Source organism: Equus asinus, chromosome 3 (genome assembly GCF_041296235.1).
Source record: "Equus asinus isolate D_3611 breed Donkey chromosome 3, EquAss-T2T_v2, whole genome shotgun sequence".
In the NCBI taxonomy this organism is placed as follows: domain Eukaryota; kingdom Metazoa; phylum Chordata; class Mammalia; order Perissodactyla; family Equidae; genus Equus; species Equus asinus.
In genome coordinates this window covers 93946030-93961635 of record NC_091792.1, presented here as the reverse complement: position 1 = coordinate 93961635, position 15606 = coordinate 93946030, and the positions used below count along the sequence as shown (strand labels likewise).

Here is a 15606-nt window from a genome sequence, read left to right as displayed (position 1 = left end):
AACAAAAGATAAACTAATTAAGAACAAAGAAAGAAAGATGAGAATACCATGCCAAATGCAGCTTGAAAAAAATCTGAGAGAATAAAAACAAGGTTGAAATCTGATGTCCTCCACAAGTACCCAATGCTATGTATTATAAAAGAAAATGCATTACCTAAAGAAACCATGAATTCCATAGACGTGAGCTCAAAGACAGAGTGATAAACAACAGAAAGAAAATGCTTCTGAGTTGAGGAGGCTAATTGTGAACTTAAAAAGACCTTCATAAATCTAACAAATATATTAGGATCAAGAAAGATAGGAGACAGAGCTACACAAGAGATCAATGACGTGAAGAAAAGAAAGACTTGAAAAAATCATGGTGAAACCAGAGGGGAGACACAGAAATTGGATAATTAGAGAAAAGATGATAGATAAGAAGGCAGTAATTTGTATTCTTGAAGTGTAAAACCCAATACATGGGCAGGGAAAAATATTTAAGGACATAATGAAAGAAAAAAAGTAGAATGAAAGGAGTACCTGAATCTTCAGATTAAATGGGGACATCAAATTGACATAAAACGTAGGATATCTGGACGTACCCTTCTCATCCAGCATCAAGGGAAAAGGAAAAATTCTGCTGGTATCCAGATGATAAAATGAAGTTACACAGAAAGGGAAAAAACAAACAAAAAAAACAGGCTTACCTCAGACCTCTTCCCAGCGATGTTGAGTGCCAGAAGATACTGGAAGTTCTGGGGATGATCAAGTGATACCAGTGAAAATGTATCCAGGCACGCTGCAGTAGAAGGATATTCTCAAATATACAATACTTAAGTCTCCTTGATGAAATTACTCCAATGTGAACTTCCTGAAACCAAAAATGAATCAAAATCAAAAACTCAAGTGCAGGAATGTGTGATAAAATTCTCATAGTGACATTGAGTTAATTTAACTACAGGACTAAGATTAACAACTGGCAAAAATAGGGTTATAGAGCAGAAAATAGATATAACATTATTGTTATTACTTTGTGAATATTTATCCATAATAGAAGTGTAGGAGAAAGTGGGAGGGGAGATGAGAGGAAGTATAAGCGATAATCTCCCATATTTTTACCCCGAGAACCGAATCATATTGTCAAAACTTGAAACGTATGATTAAAAACTAGAAGATATACTCTGTGTGTGTATGTGCATATATATATATTTTTTTTAATTTCCCTAACTCTGTCGGTGAGAGGGTCTAGAAGCAATGGCAGGAGTGTTTAGCACTTGGTTTCTAAATGGCATTCTCCATTACTATAAATCAAGGTGAGAAGACTGATCTAAGCGTGGGACAGAGAAAGTATTGCTAAGCCTGAAACATCTTGTTACAAACAAAATACTCTTATTTGAGTATTAAAGTACATAGTAAAATAATTGGTTTTAACCAATTAAATAAAATAAAAACCCATGAGTTTATATTAGATAAATAAATTGGTATGACGGGAAAGCTCTTTCTTACAATAGAATGCCAATTAATAAATATAGAAGGAATGAAAGAGAAAATCATCAGTGGATCCTAAAGCTACTGGGTAGGGGTATGATAAGAAAATGGATCAAAGCTAACTTCATCAGTGTCACAGCAGTCTGACATCATGTGCCTCTTGATAGGATGCAGTGAGAAGGACATAACATCACTTCTCTGGCATTTCTGCTAAAAATGCATAACCTGAATCTAATCATGAGGAAATATTAGGCAAATCCAAACAGAGACAGTCTATAAAATAATTTGCTTGTATCCTTAAAAAATTTCAAGGTCAGTAAAGACAAAGAAAGGTTAAGGAAATGTTCCAAGTTAAAGAAAAATACAGAAAAATGGCACTAAGTACAATGTGTGACTTGGATTGGATCCTGAAACGGAGAAATATTATAGCCTTAAAGGACATTACTGGGACAATTTACAAATTTGAATAGGGACTGTTAATTAGATAATGATGTTGATCAATGTGAAATTTCATAATTTTGAGAAATGTCCTGAAACTATGTGAGAAAATATCCTTGCTCTTAGGATGTACACGCTGTGTACTGAAAAAGGTACACATTCTTTCCAACCTACTCTCTGTAGTTCAGAAAAAAAATAATATGCACATCCATAGATTGAAAGAAGGAAATTGGTAAATCTGAGTAGAGGGCATATGGATTTTACTTGTAGTATTCTTATAATCTTTCTGTAATTTGAAATTATGCCAAAATAAAGTTACAAAAACCTAATGATGACTCATATCTCTCTTATAGCCCTTCCATCTTTGCACAATTATTTGTTACCACATCCATCCAAGTGAAAACAGGCATCTCCAAAATTTTTCACTCAACAGCATATCCTAATGCATGTATGTTTCATTAATTTGTTTATAAACTACACACACACTACTAATACTTCTGAAATTTCATTGAAATGCCACAGGTCTCAGTCTTTGTTCATCTTTTCTAACTATACTCACTCTTCTGGCGATCTCATCTGTTCTTATATCTTTAAATATCATCTACTCGTCAACAACAAATTGGGTTTGAAGATTAGAAACACTCTAACATTCCACAACAAATTCCAATGACATCTCTCCCCATGACCAAAATACGTATTCTCTCATAGGAAGATTTTACTAACATAGATGATGATAGATTCATTGAATAAAGTGAAGAAAAAAATTAGAGTTGAAGTTGATTGCAAGACCAAGGAACTATCAACTGTAGTTTCCAGGATGAAAACAAAGAATATATTGCCTAAAATTTCTCTTTTTTTAAGCTAGTAGGTTGATATTTGTAATTTCTTTTTCAATTTTTTGTTCTTCTTCCCCCCAAAGCTCCCCAGTACATAGTTGTATATCTTAGTTGTAGGTCCTTCTGGTTCTGCTATATGGGCCACCACCTCAGCATGGCTTGATGAGTGGTGCTAGGTCCATGCCCAGGATCTGAATCAGCAAAACCCTGGGCCACTGAAGCAGAGTGCATGAACTTAACCATTCAGCTATGGGGCCAGCCCCTGACTAAAATTTCTAAGAAAAATAAAATTATTTTCTGGATAGGCTAAAAGTGACAGTAGTTATCTTACCAGTTCAATAACTGCTGGCTAAGGCTGGCTTAAGATAGTGGGTTTTTTTCTAGAAAGTCTGTGGGAAATATGCATTGATATCTCTTAATGTCAAACACTGTAAATTCTACAAGGATAGTGGGATTAATAGATCCCAGAAAAGTGTTGGTTCCCCACTACAGAGTCCAATTTATGATGAACGAGGGTGATATATTCAAGTCAGACTTTTTATTGCTCAGTGGTCGTATAGTGATGATGAAAAATACAGGATTCAGGTTTGAAACACATATATCCTTACACAAAAGCAATCATTAAGAGACATTCAAAGAAGCAATTCTTGAACACTTGATAAAAAGAGGAATGGATACTAGGGATGTCAATTCACATGTGGCTGTTTCCTGGCAGCTTCTCCCACATTGATGAGATTAGGGCCCTTGGTGTGATTCATCCATTCATTCCAACCAGTAAACATTTACTAAGTACCCATCTTGCTAAGTGTCTTAACTGCCAGTAAGATACCATTGCACTTATTTTTCTTGGCCGCCTAAAAGTCGTACAGATAAGTCCAAGGGTTTAAGAATGGAGAAGGGAGTTTTTATGTTGGGAAAGGAAGACACATTTATTATTACGCTTGCTTGCTTGCTTGTCTCTAAAGATCAACAAATTTAATAACTTAGCTAAATGTTGGAAAAGGGGAGATAACTTTTTCTTTTTCAGAAACAGATTTGTGGATACATCTATGTATATACTATACATATGTGAAAATACGTATGCAGACAAAGAGAGAATCTGGATGGATGCGCAGCAAACTATTGATAGTGGTTAACCCTTTAGAATAGTATCGGTGAGGGTTGAGAGGGTAGGAACATTAAATACTTCTTTGTTGTTTGTATTTTTTATAAAGAAATATGTTACTTCTGTGTTGAAAAGTAATCAAAATATGAGAAAAAAGTTGGGTTTCCTTACGTTTGGTTGCATTGAAGCTTGAGGTCCAAAAGCCCAGGATTGATGGGCAATTCATTTTCATTCTTTTCTGAACCAGGCATGTGTATCTAGGAACTTGTCCAAGATTACAGACCAGGGAGGCGCCTCCTCTGTTCATTGCCAAATTCTACCTTGTAAATGTGGATCCATTCTTTCCTTGTGAAAAATGACAGTGGAGGTAAACAACTTTGCACTTCTGGGAGAACTCTTCTTTTTCCTGTATAAATTCAGGAAGCTTGATCCTCAGCCTGTTTTGGGAGCCCAAATAAGCTTAATAGTTAAAAATTATTAAGCACAAGGTGGCTCAGCATTTTATATCTGATGATTTTTCCCGTCAGAAAATTTTAACAGTCCTCCTATTATATACTAAAGAAGAAAATGTCTCCCCACGGCCTATTCTTGCAAGTCTTAAACAATCATTGCTATTGTTACCATTACAGTTGTTTTGTCAATAACTGGCTGTTTCAACTTCTTTATGATGCAACAGATATCTTCTCAATCCTCACAGATAAATAAACTTTAAGCAAATTTAAAACATATGGGAGATAATTATCTCAGCGAATAGTCGAATTTCACATCTGAAAGAACCTCCAAATAATCTTCCTAAATCATCTCATTTTATGCAGGAGAAAACTAAGCCCTAATGAAGTGTTTTGTCCAAGGTCACTCAGCTAGTTGCTGGCAGAACCAAGGTTGGACACCTAATCAATTTTGGCTGATACCTCCTATCTGTACCTGGGAATGTTTGCTTCCCAAGCTATCCCCATCCTTCTCTTAGTCTAGCCTAGTAAGGAACCTTGAGGAAGGATGGATGGAAGGGAGGAAGGATGTCCTCATCTCAGTAAAGACTTTGGGAGTGGACAGGAGAGTAGAGCGAGATTTTATTCACTTTGGTGTTTATTAATATTGACTCAGTCATGGTTAATACATTGAAAAATAAAGCCTGTGCTTATTTGTAATAATCAGAATAGCTAGGGGCAAACATTTATACCAATATCTTTATATGTTATAGCCAAAATGTTTATGTGAATACATTACTTTATATGGGAGACGAGACACTTTATAATTATCTGTGATTCTCTTATAATAAAGTATCATTTTTCATTGTCCTGTATCATTTTTTAATAAAATAAGCTGTGGAACTAAAATAATTAATATATCTCAAATGGTTCAGTTGAAACTTTGTATGTGTATTGAACACCTTGTCCATGTTGGGTAAGAATTCTTGACTTTTCTTGTCTTGCCTCCAAACAGTAGGAGCCAGTTACTCTAAAACCTATGACCTCATTCTTGATACACTCGTCATCTGAAGGTCAGGCTTAATGCTGACCTCCAGGTAGGGCGGCATGTATCCGGGTTTGCCTATAAGAGCTGTGGTTTTTATCTTCTATCTTATTGTAATTAATAACAGTGCCTCCTTTTACTCTCAAGGAATCAAGGTTTGGATGGTCAAGTATATGGTTATTCTACCCATAGTGGATGTAAAATGTGCTAGAGAAAGAATTTTCCTACCCCAACTTTAAGGCAAATCTCAGCATTTTTTCTTGTCTGAGCTATGTCTACCCCTTTCTGTTTTCAATGTCTTAAGAGTTTTACCTCTTGCCTTCCTAGATGCACTGAAACTGATTTATCTTTCAAACTCCATTCTTCTCAAAGCTCAATATTTGACTTGATTGAACTAGGTTATCTGCCGAGTCCACTTTTATTTTGTTTCAACTGGCTGTTGTAGTGTAGAGTGTGAATAAATCTTCCAGGCTTAGAAATAATAGATGATCAAGAGAAATTTGATGAAGGATTTGTGCTTTGCAGGGTAGCTAACTATGTAGTTCCATAGAAACAGTGCAAATACAGTTGTTTGTGTGTTGGATCTCAAATCCGAGCACACTGATGCCTAGAAAACCTACACAATTCTGCATATGGAATCTGTTAAGATACTGCCAAATTATACTGCAAACGGTCTCTTCAAGGCTAGGCACCCAAGTGTAAGAAGGGGTCCAAAATTTATGACCTCCTTAAAGGGACAGGTGATTTAAGGTAAAGAATCTGGGCTTTGTAGTCAGATGGACATGAGTTCAAATTCTGCTATCACTCTTTCGAGACGTGTGCCTCCGCTTCCTCATCTGTCAGCAGAGAGAACTTAGAAAAACACTCTTTTACATAATGAGAACTTACTACATTTTCATGCAATTCTAATACTGGATACCTTTTTCCCTATTGATTTTATAGACGTTTTGAAAGTAAGTTTGCCTTTCCCAAATCTTTCTTCCTGTGGAAAAATTTAAATTTCTCTTGAGGCCATCTCTGTCCCTAATGCCTAATTTCAGACCATCTCAATGTCTTACTTGAATAAAGAAACAACCTCTTAAATAGTCCTTTAGACCCCCTGTCCCTAAATGCTTTCTCCACTTAGCATTCTAAAAACAAAATATCCCCAAATCCTTCAGTAGCTACCCATTGCCTTCAGGATAAAAACCAAATTCCTGAGCCTGGCTTTTGCCTATATTTCCTTCTGCGTATTTTATCTGTTAGTCTATGTCTTTCTTTGTACATTCCAGCTCTGTGGAACTCCTTGAAGTGACCCAGGTGTGCCCTATCACCTGCCTGGAATGTAACCCTCTCTCTTTCTGCTTTCAAAATATGTCTTGGTTTCGTCTCCTCAAGGAAGGCTTTTTTCGTTACTTCCCACCTCTGTTCCATGCTTTCATGCACCTCCTGTAATCCTGTGCTGATCTCACCAATAGTCGTCTGTAAACTTCTCCCTTCTCCACCTCCAAAGGGTAAGCTTCCTGACGTAGGATTTTGTCTTTTTCTTTATACCCAGGCATTGCACATTATATGGACTCAATAAATATGGCTTCAATAAATTGAAGGAAGGAAAGAAAGGATGAAAGGAGGGGAGGAAAGAAGAAGCTTTTACCGTATTTTCCTGGGGAAATTTGTATTCTGGAAGATATACAATAAAAAGAAATATTATCATCTCGTGAGAGAACAAGGAATAATTATAGAAACCTCATTACCTAACACAAGGCCTTGTCCATAGAAGAGAATCAATAAATATTGGTAGCTTTGATACATTGACTAAATAAATGCCACTTATGTACTTAGATTAATATATAGTCAGTACCGTAGGAAAAGGCCACTTTTTTCAAAAATGATTTTAAGTGATGTTATTTGCCACTGAGTAGCAACAGTGTTCAGACCAAAAATTTTCTCTGGCTGGGGATCCTGAGGGGACAGCTGCTGTGGCGCGTGGGAAAACTCATTTTCTTCCCAACAAACACTCGTCCTCTCTTTGCCTGCCTCACACAGCCTCTTTGTAGCCATCACACAGCTACCTTTCTGATGTGGCTGGATGGAGTGTGTTGAGCCAGTCATGTTATTCCACAATGTGTCTGAGCCCAGGACCCAGAGAGGCTGACTCACCAGAACAAGTAATTATGAAGCAGTAGGACATCAGACAAGAGAGGAAATCTAATTTACAGCTCGCTGGAGAGCTCTGAATCAGTGTGGACGAGAAATGAGATGGGAGATTAAATTATCTGTGAGCTCACCTCTCTAAAATTATTTAGTCTGCCCCCTTTTCATTTAGAAAACATATGTTGTGAATGCAAGGCTTTAGCTTCTGCTCCTGAAGAGTTGGCAGCTGAGAGCAGTTTCTTGAAACCACCTGGAAAGGATAGAATTAGCTTTAGGCTATCTGCTAATTTCATAAGGGCAACTATTGCAGAGTTCAGGAAACAAAGATGGCCAGAAGCTCTTAGGACCTTCTTGCAAATGGGATCGCATATCTAGTTAGGTGTAAATATCCACAGAAGATATTCTGGCAAGTCAAGGATATATTCTGGCCTTTGCAATAACAAAATTCAAGGGCTTAGAGGCACCTTGTGTAGATACTGCTACCTCAAGCCCAGCGAGAGCTCTTTCCTTATTTCCGGCAATGCCTAGCTGCTGAGCCACAGGGCGTTTACAGAGTTCAGTCAATTGCAGAAGTAGATTCATCTTTGCCTTCATGCCAACGGCTTATGTTAGATGTTTGTTGACTGAAGAGTAGTAACCCAGGCAGGAAATATAATTAATTCATTCAAGTAATATTTGTCAAATGCCTATTTTATAGTAGACACTGTTCAGAACACGGGGAATAATGTGGTTTAAAAACCCTAAATCTTGTGTTTCTGGTCTTATTTATAACTTCTGATACATTTCTGATCTTATAAAATTTATTCTAGAAGAGATACAGTAAACTGACTAACTAATTAAATGAATGAATAAGTAAAAAAGAACCAAAGGTCATTTCAGATACTGGTAAGGGCTATGAAGAAAAATCAAAATAGGGAAATGGGGTAGAGAGTATGTGTCTGTGGCGGGGAGGATGGTTAGCTAGAGTGGTCAGGACATCTTTTTTCTGGGGTGGTACCTTTTGAGATGAGTCTTGAATGCTGAGAAGGAGTTAGTCCTGTGAAGATATGAGGAAGGAACATTATAGAACAGCAGGTTAGGAAAGCAGTAGGAAAGACAAACAGGGGTCAAGTAATATAGGACCTAGGAGGTCATGGTTGAGCATTTGGATTTATACTGAGGGCAATGGGAAGCCATCGCAGGGATGAAGCAGGGGAATGATGGGAAAGCTTTGGATAATATGAAGCAAGAGAATAATGGGAAACTATTGGGGGATATGAAGCAAAGGAATGATGGGAAACCATTAGAGGGTATGAAGAGGGGATAATTTCTCTGGCTGCTGGGAAGAGATTGGATTGTGAGAGGAGACGGGCAACAAAGTAAGCATGAGCTTGAGTTGGTTTAAGAGAGTTGATACTTAAGGTTTTTATGTGCTTCAGTTCCCTGGGACTGTTAAAACTTCCATGTATGAAATCTCCTGAGCACAGAGTATTATAACCCAGTAGCTGTTCGTGCAGTCACTTCCCTTCACTGCTGTCACAAAAGAGCGCTCTGGGATTCCTTAGTAAAAGCTTTCTTCTAGTGTTACTGTGAACCTGCAGACTGAGAGGAGGAGATCAAGAGTTAGAGGGTTCCCACTGCCTCGCCTGTGGTAACATGGTCTGCCCTGGAGTTCACCTCTGCTGTAAGTACTTCCCCCATCAGTGAAATTCAACGCCGCAGGTCCAGCCTTCATAACACAGGAACCGTTCCCCTCTAAACTACCCTGGGATTCTGAAATTCAGAGCACGCCCAGAGTAGGCCAACTTGGAGTGTGTCCAAGAGCCCTAAATATAGAAGGACAAAAACTTTTAAATAGTTGTATATCATTATGCTATTTTAGCTTGTGTTGAATTCACATGTTGGTAGCACAAGCTCCCCTTCCAATCTGTAGAAAAGAACCATGTCATGAATTACAAAGTAAATTTGAGGGCCAATTTCCTGTTGCTTGCACTGGTCACCAAAATTGCTGGTTCTCTCTCTGCTTAACCTATTTCGAGAAACTTTGGTTCTTGAATTCAATGCCTATAATCTATTGTCTGTGGCTCAGCCCGCTTCTGTTCTAAACAACCTGCTTGTACGTGACTTCTCTTTTTGCCTTCCTTCCTGAGTCCACTCAACAGCCCTGAATCACCCTGACTCATTTCATTTAAATCTGTGTCTTCCTCACAGCCTACTTCGCTTCCAGGTTTTACTCTTATTTTCTTCCTGCTCCTTCTAACAGATGAAAGGCAAAATGTTCAAATCAAAAATAAAGTTTCAGAAGTAAAAGAAAAATAAGGAATACTTTCAGTAAACCAAGTAATATGTATCAATGTGTCAAACTCTTATCACATTTGACAATTAGTATTATGTATAAATGTAGTTGTTAATGTCCTTTGGGATTTACCTTTGCATAGAGCTCAATTAGACAATGAAAGAAGTATAGGATCCTGCTATTGTGTTAAAAAGCACAAACTATGGTTTTACAAAGTTTCTGTCTCAACATTTTCGTGTTTTGAATCTCAATTGCTTATTTGTCAGGATTGGAAAATTGATATAATACCCATTAGTTATTCAACATTTTGGAAAATATATTTCAAAAAATCTAATTGTCATTTAAAAAGAATACTTTTATAATTATTTGGTCACGATTACATTGCTTTCTGCCAAAGACGAGGGCAAGTGTAGATACAACTTGATCTTAAAGAATGAATTTGAAAATGGGTCTTTAATGATCTGACCATTTGCTAATTGTGCCTTTAAATTGTAGCATCTGAAGTAGATTTGTCTTTAATATTTCAAGGAGCCAGATCAAATAGAAAGATTAACAGTGACCAGAGCAATTTCAATCTGGTCCACTTCATATTTTGGCTTATCTGACCCCAGGATGGATGTTGAGAGTGGGCAACTCAGTGGATAGGATGTAAATAAACTTTGGGCTTAAAGTGTGAGAATGGGTTAAAAGGTAGCTATACAAAATTGACTTTACTGTAGCCCTTTGATGCTACTTGAAAATTGTGCACTTCTCTAAAAAAGCTATTGCTTGTCAGTTACAAAATTCCACAAAGGAAGGATGAGGTAGGTTTATAAATGTTCAATTAATTTATGTTAAATAAGTGAGTTAATGAATGAACGAATACATTTCAGAAAGGAAAAATTTTTTTAAATTATTATAACAAGGACATCACTCATTCAGTTAGAGGAAAATAATTTCTTCATAAATAAGTAGGAAATGTTATATGAAAGACACCAAATAAAAATTATTATGCTGCTTCTCTTTTATTTAATAAAATATATAATCAATAATAATTAAGAATAAATTTGTATGTGTGGTAAAAAAAATCTTGACAAATTGGAAGTGGGAATTTGTGGTGATGATAATGTATGTGTTTCAGTTTAAGACTCATGTAACAATGTTGCTGATACTGACTAGAAAATTGTAACGACTTACTGTGACTCCTGTCACAGCCCCATCTCTTACAGACATAGTCCTCTGTGAGGACTAAGGGATGTTAACGTCCCCTGAAAAATGGCAACTCCTGAGACGTAAAAATATTCTGGAAAATCAGCGAAGGAAAAGATTATTTCCTAGGTATACAAAAAAGTTGGGCATTATAGAGAAACTTTCAGTATTAAGGATTTTGAAGTGGAGGGAAATGTTTTCCCTGAGAAGAGATGGTTCTCACACTGTAATTGTGTTACTGCCACCTCCCTGGGGTGTTCGACAAGGATACAGCAGCGAAAGGTAAACCATTTCCCCTCAGGTAGGCTAAAGTAGTGGAAAGAGCATTGAATTGGGAGTTGTGAAACCTGGTAACTATTCTTAACTGCAGCACTAATTAGCTGTGTGCATGACCTTGTGCAAATATTTTCTCTGGGCGTCTGTTTCCTAATCTATAAAATGAGGGCATTGGGCTAAGTTATATTTAAGGTCCTGATGTGCTTTCTGTGGTTCTCATCTCTTCTCTTCTTCTTCTTCTTTTTTTCTTTTTCTAAATGCTCAAATACTACATTATTTAAGGTATATTTCCTGGTAGTTTTTTTCTCCCCTCTCTGTCTCTTTCTTCAATATATGGGATAGGAGGATACTGACTAAGTCTGAGGAGAAGGAGGAGGAAGAAAATTAACAACAGGAAGGGTTTATATCCCCCTCTACAAGAAAACTTAAATATAGCTACCACCGCTTTGAAAGGAATGGTTTATGTCCAAACAGCATTTTCCAGACAAGCTCTGTACTTTTTTGCCAGCAGAATTAACTTTAAACTGAAGGCAGTAGACAGTTAAACAAGAGTCGGCACTGGAAACAGCTGTGAGTAGACAAGACCAGTTACTTATAAGGTACTGTTTTTCGCTCATTGAAATCTCCTTCAGGGTTCATTGGTTTCGGGCACCAGCATTCCATGGTCATTTGACCTTTTTCCCCCACCTAGTCTCTATTCTGAGAGAAAACACACTCTTTAAAATAGCTCCTTAGCTGTGTCGTTTTGTGGCTGTTGATATTTGAAGCTACTAGGATTTTGTTTTGTTTTGTTTTGAGGAACCTAAGGACTGGTGTTGTTATTTTATTTTGAAGCTTAGTTTAGCTTTGTTCTTTGTTGTATCTTGTCATGGGTGGTTTTCTGTTTTGTTGTTCATGTCAGATAAAGAGGGATATGCTTTCTTGTTACAGAACGTACAGAATGCTCTTGACTGAGCGGGAGGGATAGCTTAGTGCCTCGTCAGCTTGAAGTATAGAACCAATATAGAGCCAATCAGATAAGGGGACCAGGACAGGGCAGCTCCAGGCACTTGAACTGGCTCGCTGGAGGCTCCCTGACCTCGTCACAGCTTGGTGGGTCCGACTTGGAAAACACACGTTTTTGAATTGGGGTTTTAACCCTAAGTTTGCTTCTATATTTAATTGTTAATTTTAACCTTTCCTTCACTCCTATTTATTTTCAAAAATTCTGGTAAGCCTGCTTTTTTTTTTTTTTTTTTAATGAAGTTTCTCTTGTATAAGCTCATCCAACTTAAGGGGCCAACATTTCTAAGAGTGATATTTGCAGTAAGATTTCAAATCCCTGAGCTATGGAGGGGCTCTCAGAGCAGAAGGCAAATAGCCCAAAGTGGCAGTGGAGGAGACAGAAAGGACCCTGTGTACCTCTGTCATCTGAGTTGTCACTCTTTCCTCAGAGGCCTGGCTAGCTAATATGTAATATTTGCTGCTGGTCAATGAACAAATAATGGAGACAATTAACGAGTTCTGCTTATGTGGACTTGCCAAAAAGTGAAGCTTACAAATTTACTGCTGAAAATTCCAAAGGTTTTACAAACGAAAGAATTTAGCCATTTGGGGATAATTATCTTTCTGAGATCCACTATGTGTTTCGATATCTCTCTGGGATCGACTAAATTCAATTTAATGTTGTCTGAATTGCTCAGCATTCTCATCATGGATACTCATTGTAGAATTACTCTATAATGTAATAGTACTCTGGGGGCCTCTTTGGGGGTGTGTAAGGCTATCACTTCTTATGTCAAAAGGTCACATAATCACTGTGCTTTTTGAAACTGTTTTATTATTTTTATAGGACTTTTTTTTCTGCTGGGTCCACTGTCCATCTGGATGGGTGACTTCTTTACTTATTGGCGTGGACAGTTTGCATTCCTCTGACAACTGCCTATAACTTCAACCACTCCTTTATAATTATCATTTCTTTTGTGCTGTGCACAAGACGACCAGAAAAAAATAAGTTGATAAAATATTATGGAAGGAAAGAGAGGCCAGGAGGGACCAGGAGATTCTCTGATGAGAAAAGTGCATGAGCCAAAGTGCACAGACACAGTAACATCTATTTTAGGTGCTCAGGAGACTTTTGGTTGGTGTCCAAGTTCTCAGTTGTGTTCTGTAGTAGAAGTTGCCATGGAAGTGGCTCTGGGATAAGTAAGGCATTACTGCATCTGATACAGAAAGTGCTGTTTGTTCTCTTTTTTATAAACTTACTGGAGGTATGTGTCAAGGAATCAATGACTAACCAGCTTCCAAGGGGCAAACTTAGTATTAATCAAGTATTAAGTACTTTATTTTAGTCCCATTCACACATATGCAGTCACGCATGCATGACTGAGAAATAGCATAATAACGCTTTGCAGGAAGAAGTTAGAGAAAAGGAAAAAAATTCCCCGTCTAGTCAATGCAGTTCTTCTTTGTGGAGATTATGCTTTAGGAAAAAAAAAAAAATAATGCAAGGTTAATTATCTCAATGGTATCTTGATTTCTTTAACTGTATGCTCACTTCCTTGTAACTTCTTTTAAGCTGAACATATTATAAAGCATTGAATTTAGTAGCAGAATTATGTTTTCTTATCTTCCAATATTTTTTATATTGTGCATTTCAGAGCAAAATGAATCACTGGTCTCTCAATGACCTTGATAATTAATCCCACTCTACACAAGAAAAAAAGTTAAAACTGGATATATTAGATAGAAACATGAAGATATATACTGAGTCCAGGGCAATTCTAAATTCTAACTTTAATTAGAGTCCACTGCTAATTACTTGATCATACAGCTTTATTTAGAATTATGTTGTGAGGCCTTTTGTGTTAGAGGTACTTTTTTGTTTAAGGTATTTTTTTAAATACAAGTTTCGCATAGAAATTGTTCCTGGGTGTTAAAGCATCTTGTGGTGCATGTGACAAGCTCTTTCTATTTGAAACAATGAATTAGGGACTGTCTTTCATCTGCAACAGTGAATTTAGGGTCCATATAAGTTTAGAAGCATTGTCTGAAAACTAGAGATTCTGCTTCCTTTTGCTATTTTTTTCTGTTAAATGGCGTGAATTATTTTAAAATAAAATGTTATCCCAATTGAAACACAACTCTTTCTAATTGAAAATATACTATTCTAAGTCAATGCAGTAAAGCTTTTCTTTACTTGACTGAGTCAGTTTAATCAAAATTTAATTTTCACATTCATACCTAATTAGAAAATTTGACATCTGAAGGAAGTTGTATTTTATAATGAGAACAATACTCCCACAAGGCATAAACTTAAAATTACTGAAAACTCATTGCTGTTATGAATACACACTTAGGAAGACTTCTATTTAGAAAATGCTTTTTAAAACTAGAAAAGGAAGAAACCACTGAAATAAAGTAATGCATGTTAGTGTTCACTGATAATGCCTTATAAGGGTCTTTTTAAATATAACCTCATGAGAATTCTCCAGAAGCCTCAGAACCTAACTCCTCATAAACCAGAATTCAGTGAGCAAGATGTATGGTTTGCAGGGAGCTGTCAAGCTTAATACTGTAGACTGTGGCCAGGGGAGAGAAGCTATGGGTATTTTCTTAGTTGTTAAACAGAGAAAGATAATTACTTTGTTCTCATAAAAATCCACATTTAGTTCATTTTCAATTACAACTTCTCAGAAAAGAGCTCCAACTGACTGAAGGATGTCCTTATGTATTGGCCTTTGTTTAATATACTAAGTTGATACTTCTGGAAAATTTAAGAGATTCTGTAGTCAAAAGACCAGGGTTCTTTTTGTACATCTTAGTTACGCAATAAATGTTTGTTGAATGAATATAACCTCAAATCCTTAAGTTAAAAGGGCATTAACAAATAAAATGATACTAAAACCATTATGTCTTACTTCTAATTTTATTATTGGAGCATTTGTTATTCAGTTTACTGTTGGATCCTGCTAAAACATGAAAACTTTATTAAGCAATGACATTTAATAAATTGTGAAATTGCTATTAGCAAACAGTAATTTGGAACTGTAAATTGCTATGAAGAAAAAATCTCAGTAGAGTTTGAGGGCATGAAGGTGTCAGCCTTCTTCCTGAACCTTTTTTTGTGTTGTTTATTTTGTGGACTTGTGGAATTTATGGTACATTTGCTACAGGCAGATACTGCTATTATTTTATTTTGTTAATATTATTTATTTAATGATTTTATTAGAAAAAACAGGAGGTAATTAAAAGAACAAATAGATGTGGCTGAGTCTAAGACAATTTTACAGACCCAAAATTATTTTGGTGATCTTACTATTTTTAAAAGTAATTTTTAAAGATTATATAAGCTAGAGAGCTCTAGGCAAATCCTTCCAAACTAACAAAAATAATAATAATAATCCTAAGGAGCAATTTCCATTTTGCTTTAGCTT

General features: G+C 36.5%; 1 protein-coding gene across 8 annotated transcripts in view; it reads left to right on the top strand.

Annotated features, from left to right (window-relative positions):
* The window catches only part of ARHGAP24 (Rho GTPase activating protein 24), a 705468-nt gene that overhangs the window by 492191 nt on the left and 197671 nt on the right, over nucleotides 1-15606 (top strand). Inside the window, exon 1 of one of the 8 annotated variants that reach the window (XM_070505420.1) lies at nucleotides 9023-9115. The exons of 5 other annotated variants lie outside the window; for them this stretch is intronic. The gene's annotated coding sequence lies outside the window, so the exon portion shown is untranslated. Of the gene's footprint in view, nucleotides 1-9022; nucleotides 9116-11515; nucleotides 11791-15606 lie in introns of those variants that run through there. 2 more of the 8 variants (XM_070505417.1, XM_070505419.1) reach the window with 2 other exon arrangements.